Consider the following 7,074-nt stretch of genomic DNA (forward strand, 5'->3'; position numbering starts at 1 on the left):
ATATGTTTATGGGGAAATATGTTTATTCAATTATATTTCACTTGTAGCAGGCAAAATTGCCACAATAACTGGCAAGGCAAAATCTCGCGGCTCGAGATTTAAATCAACCGTCTCCCTGGCTTGTCCAATCACAAGCCAGCTCTCAGGACCGAGTGTATGAAACCTGAAACCAACAACGCTCCTCCTCTTTCTCCATGCTCTGGCTAGCAGCACACATCGCCGGGGGCTTTGGCTCCCAGCCAACGTGAGTACCACAAGCCAACGTGGCTATCTTCACACCCGACCTTCGTCCTTGCTTTGCTATGGTACTCTTTAATCCTTTGTCCACAACACGTGGTACATGCATGAACTTTCTTTACAGGACTACTCACGTCAATAAATAGACTAGACGCACATTGCTACTATCCGCTACAACAAGTGAACACACTGAATACCTTTCCCTTTTGTTGGGATCAAACAAAAGTATAATGCAAAGGGGGAGTAAGTCTATACTTCTTTGGGCAAAGTCACCTCCCTTTATCCGTAGTCCTAAACTTTAATTTCTCGCAAAATGAACGACCAGAAGTGGACAATGGAGGAAAAACAGAGTGATTTTGAAAATGGCGAGAGGAACATCATTCCCGTTCATCCATATATCGTATTTGAACTTCTAACTTTCGTCTGTTATCTTCGAATTGTAGTTATGTGTGTGCGTGTGTCTTCTTAATAAACTTGTATCATTATGTAACAGCGAGTGATTCCTTATTTGTTCGTAAGTGTCATGTTCTTTCCTTATTAGCTGCTACCTACCAACGTGAAGGCTGGACTCCCTGCGATAAGATATTTTATGTTATATTGATCCAACGTATCCCACGATATAACACCTTTCTTTCCCTATAACTGGCTTAGCTTATCTACATCGCAGAACTCTCTAATTTTTATTCTGACTACTATTGACTACAACACATGTAAACTGAACTATATGTCTCGTTCAACAAGCCGATATAACATTAATACTATTCTTGCACACAAGAGCATTCCAGCTACTAACCCGTTTCTCTCTTGTACATGCTATTAACAAAGATGACAATTAGAGTTGCTCTGAAATGTTAAAATGAGACTTAATGTTATCTTATCTTTGCACACCCTTTATTTAAACCAACCCTTTATATAAATGAATCCTTTTTTTAAATGAATCCTTTATTTAAATGAACCCTTTATTTAAATGAATCCTTTATTTAAACCAATCCTTTATTCAAACCAATCCTTTATTTAAACGAATCCTTTATTTAAACGAATCCTTTATTTAAACGAATCCTTTATTTAAACGAATCCTTTATTTAAACCAATCCTTTATTTAAACCAATCCTTTATTTAAATGAATCCTTTATTTAAATGAATCCTTTATTTAAACCAATCCTTTATTAAAATGAATCCTTTATTTAAATGAATCCTTTATTTAAACCAATCCTTTATTTAAACGAATCCTTTATTTAAATGAATCCTTTATTTAAACCAATCCTTTATTTAAATGCATCCTTTATTTAAACCAATCCTTTATTTAAATGAATCCTTTATTTAAACCAATCCTTTATTCAAACCAATCCTTTATTTAAATGAATCCTTTATTTAAATGAATCCTTTATTTAAATGAATGCTTTATTTAAATGAATCCTTTATTTAAATGAATCCTTTATTTAAATGAATCCTTTATTCAAACGAATCCTTTATTTAAATGAATCCTTTATTTAAACGAACCCTTTATTTAAACCAATCCTTTATTTAAACCAATCCTTTATTTAAATTAATCCTTTATTTAAACCAATCCTTTATTTAAACCAATCCTTTATTTAAATGAATCCTTTATTTAAACCAATCCTTTATTTAAACGAACCCCTTATTTAAACCAATCCTTTATTTAAACGAACCCTTTATTTAAATGAATCCTTTATTCAAACCAATCCTTTATTTAAATGAATCCTTTATTTTAATGAATCCTTTATTTAAATGAATCCTTTATTTAAACGAATCCTTTATTTAAACCAATCCTTTATTTAAATGAATCCTTTATTTAAATGAATCCTTTATTTAAACGAACCCTTTATTTAAATAAATCCTTTATTTAAATGAATCCTTTATTTAAACCAATCCTTTATTTAAACCAATCCTTTATTTAAATGAATCCTTTATTAAAACGAATCCTTTATTTAAACCAATCCTTTATTTAAATGAATCCTTTATTTAAATGAATCCTTTATTCAAACGAATCCTTTATTTAAATGAATCCTTTATTTAAATGAATCCTTTATTTAAACGAACCCTTTATTTAAATGAATCCTTTATTTAAACGAACCCTTTATTTAAATGAATCCTTTATTCAAACCAATCCTTTATTTAAACCAATCCTTTATTTAAATGAATCCTTTATTTAAACGAACCCTTTATTTAAATGAATCCTTTATTCAAACCAATCCTTTATTTAAATGAATCCTTTATTTAAACCAATCCTTTATTAAAACGAACCCTTTATTTAAATGAATCCTTTATTTAAACCAATCCTTTATTTAAATGAATCCTTTATTTAAACCAATCCTTTATTTAAATGAATCCTTTATTTAAACCAATCCTTTATTTAAATGAATCCTTTATTTAAACCAATCCTTTATTTAAACCAATCCTTTATTTAAACCAATCCTTTATTTAAATGAATCCTTTATTTAAACCAATCCTTTATTTAAATGAATCCTTTATTTAAATGAATCCTTTATTTAAACGAATCCTTTATTTAAACCAATCCTTTATTTAAATGAATCCTTTATTTAAACCGATCCTTTATTTAAATGAATCCTTTATTTAAATGAATCCTTTATTTAAATGAATCCTTTATTTAAACCAATCCTTTATTCAAACCAATCCTTTATTTAAATGAATCCTTTATTTAAACCAATCCTTTATTTAAACGAACCCTTTATTTAAACCAATCCTTTATTTAAATGAATCCTTTATTTAAATGAATCCTTTATTTAAACCAATCCTTTATTTAAACGAACCCTTTATTTAAATGAATCCTTTATTCAAACCAATCCTTTATTCAAACCAATCCTTTATTTAAACCAATCCTTTATTCAAACCAATCCTTTATTTAAACCAATCCTTTATTTAAACGAATCCTTTATTTAAACCAATCCTTTATTTAAATGAATCCTTTATTTAAACGAATCCTTTATTTAAACGAATCCTTTATTTAAATGAATCCTTTATTTAAACCAATCCTTTATTTAAACCAATCCTTTATTTAAACGAACCATTTATTTAAACCAATCCTTTATTTAAACCAATCCTTTATTTAAATGAATCCTTTATTTAAATGAATCCTTTATTTAAATGAATCCTTTATTTAAACGAATCCTTTATTTAAACCAATCCTTTATTTAAATGAATCCTTTATTTAAATGAATCCTTTATTTAAACGAACCCTTTATTTAAATGAATCCTTTATTTAAATGAATCCTTTATTTAAACCAATCCTTTATTTAAATGAATCCTTTATTAAAACGAATCCTTTATTTAAACCAATCCTTTATTTAAATGAATCCTTTATTTAAATGAATCCTTTATTCAAACGAATCCTTTATTTAAATGAATCCTTTATTTAAATGAATCCTTTATTTAAACGAACCCTTTATTTAAATGAATCCTTTATTTAAACGAACCCTTTATTTAAATGAATCCTTTATTAAAACCAATCCTTTATTTAAACCAATCCTTTATTTAAATGAATCCTTTATTTAAACGAACCCTTTATTTAAATGAATCCTTTATTCAAACCAATCCTTTATTTAAATGAATCCTTTATTTAAACCAATCCTTTATTTAAATGAATCCTTTATTAAAACGAACCCTTTATTTAAATGAATCCTTTATTTAAATGAATCCTTTATTTAAATGAATCCTTTATTTAAACCTATCCTTTATTTAAACCAATCCTTTATTTAAACCAATCCTTTATTTAAATGAATCCTTTATTTAAACCAATCCTTTATTTAAACCAATCCTTTATTTAAACCAATCCTTTATTTAAATGAATCCTTTATTTAAACCAATCCTTTATTTAAATGAATCCTTTATTTAAATGAATCCTTTATTTAAACCAATCCTTTATTTAAACCAATCCTTTATTTAAATGAATCCTTTATTTAAACCAATCCTTTATTTAAACCAATCCTTTATTTAAATGAATCCTTTATTTAAACCAATCCTTTATTCAAACCAATCCTTTATTTAAATGAATCCTTTATTTAAACCAATCCTTTATTTAAACGAACCCTTTATTTAAACCAATCCTTTATTTAAATGAATCCTTTATTTAAATGAATCCTTTATTTAAACCAATCCTTTATTTAAACGAACCCTTTATTTAAACCAATCCTTTATTCAAACCAATCCTTTATTCAAACCAATCCTTTATTTAAACCAATTCTTTATTCAAACCAATCCTTTATTTAAACCAATCCTTTATTTAAATGAATCCTTTATTTAAACCAATCCTTTATTTAAATGAATCCTTTATTTAAACGAATCCTTTATTTAAACCAATCCTTTATTTAAATGAATCCTTTATTTAAACCAATCCTTTATTTAAACGAATCATTTATTTAAACCAATCCTTTATTTAAACTAATCCTTTATTTAAATGAATCCTTTATTTAAACCAATCCTTTATTTAAATGAATCCTTTATTTAAATGAATCCTTTATTCAAACGAATCCTTTATTTAAATGAATCCTTTATTTAAATGAATCCTTTATTCAAACCAATCCTTTATTTAAACCAATCCTTTATTTAAATGAATCCTTTATTTAAATGAATCCTTTATTTAAACGAATCCTTTATTTAAATGAATCCTTTATTTAAACGAACCCTTTATTTAAATGAATCCTTTATTCAAACCAATCCTTTATTTAAATGAATCCTTTATTTAAATGAACCCTTTATTTAAATGAATCCTTTATTTAAATGAATCCTTTATTTAAATGAATCCTTTATTTAAACGAACCCTTTATTTAAATGAATCCTTTATTTAAACCAATCATGTATTTAAATGAATCCTTTATTTAAACGAACCCTTTATTTAAATGAATCCTTTATTCAAACCAATCCTTTATTTAAACCAATCCTTTATTTAAATGAATCCTTTATTCAAACCAATCCTTTATTTAAACGAACCCTTTATTTAAACCAATCCTTTATTTAAATGAATCCTTTATTTAAACGAATCCTTTATTTAATCGAACCCTTTATTTAAATGAATCCTTTATTTAAACGAACCCTTTATTTAAATGAATCCTTTATTCAAACGAATCCTTTATTAAAACGAACCCTTTATTTAAATGAATCCTTTATTTAAACCAATCCTTTATTTAAATGAATCCTTTATTTAAACCAATCCTTTATTTAAACCAATCCTTTATTTAAACCAATCCTTTATTTAAATGAATCCTTTATTTAAACCAATCCTTTATTTAAACCAATCCTTTATTTAAACCAATCCTTTATTTAAATGAATCCTTTATTTAAACCAATCCTTTATTTAAATGAATCCTTTATTTAAACGAATCCTTTATTTAAACCAATCCTTTATTTAAATGAATCCTTTATTTAAACCAATCCTTTATTTAAACCAATCCTTTATTTAAATGAATCCTTTATTTAAATGAATCCTTTATTCAAACCAATCCTTTATTTAAACCAATCCTTTATTTAAATGAATCCTTTATTTAAACGAATCCTTTATTTAATCGAACCCTTTATTAAAATGAATCCTTTATTTAAACGAACCCTTTATTTAAATGAATCCTTTATTCAAACGAATCCTTTATTAAAACGAACCCTTTATTTAAATGAATCCTTTATTTAAACCAATCCTTTATTTAAATGAATCCTTTATTTAAACCAATCCTTTATTTAAACCAATCCTTTATTTAAACCAATCCTTTATTTAAATGAATCCTTTATTTAAACCAATCCTTTATTTAAACCAATCCTTTATTTAAACCAATCCTTTATTTAAATGAATCCTTTATTTAAACCAATCCTTTATTTAAATGAATCCTTTATTTAAACCAATCCTTTATTTAAACCAATCCTTTATTTAAATGAATCCTTTATTTAAATGAATCCTTTATTTAAACCAATCCTTTATTCAAACCAATCCTTTATTTAAATGAATCCTTTATTTAAACCAATCCTTTATTTAAACGAACCCTTTATTTAAACCAATCCTTTATTTAAATGAATCCTTTATTTAAATGAATCCTTTATTTAAACCAATCCTTTATTTAAACGAACCCTTTATTTAAATGAATCCTTTATTCAAACCAATCCTTTATTCAAACCAATCCTTTATTTAAACCAATCCTTTATTCAAACCAATCCTTTATTTAAACCAATCCTTTATTTAAATGAATCCTTTATTTAAACGAACCCTTTATTTAAACCAATCCTTTATTTAAATGAATCCTTTATTTAAACGAATCCTTTATTTAAACCAATCCTTTATTTAAATGAATCCTTTATTTAAACCAATCCTTTATTTAAACGAACCATTTATTTAAACCAATCCTTTATTTAAACCAATCCTTTATTTAAATGAATCCTTTATTTAAATGAATCCTTTATTTAAACCAATCCTTTATTTAAACGAACCCTTTATTTAAATTAATCCTTTATTCAAACCAATCCTTTATTCAAACCAATCCTTTATTCAAACCAATCCTTTATTCAAACGAATCCTTTATTTAAACCAATCCTTTATTTAAATGAATCCTTTATTTAAATGAATCCTTTATTTAAATGAATCCTTTATTTAAACGAACCCTTTATTTAAATGAATCCTTTATGTAAATGAATCCTTTATTTAAACCAATCCTTTATTTAAACCAATCCTTTATTTAAATGAATCCTTTATTTAAATGAATCCTTTATTCAAACGAATCCTTTATTTAAATGAATCCTTTATTTAAATGAATCCTTTATTTAAATGAATCCTTTATTCAAACCAATCCTTTATTTAAATGAATCCTTTATTTAAATGAA

The sequence above is a fragment of the Euprymna scolopes genome, chromosome 30 (assembly GCF_053919585.1).
Source record: "Euprymna scolopes isolate OS-2025 chromosome 30, ASM5391958v1, whole genome shotgun sequence".
Lineage (NCBI taxonomy): Eukaryota > Metazoa > Mollusca > Cephalopoda > Sepiida > Sepiolidae > Euprymna > Euprymna scolopes.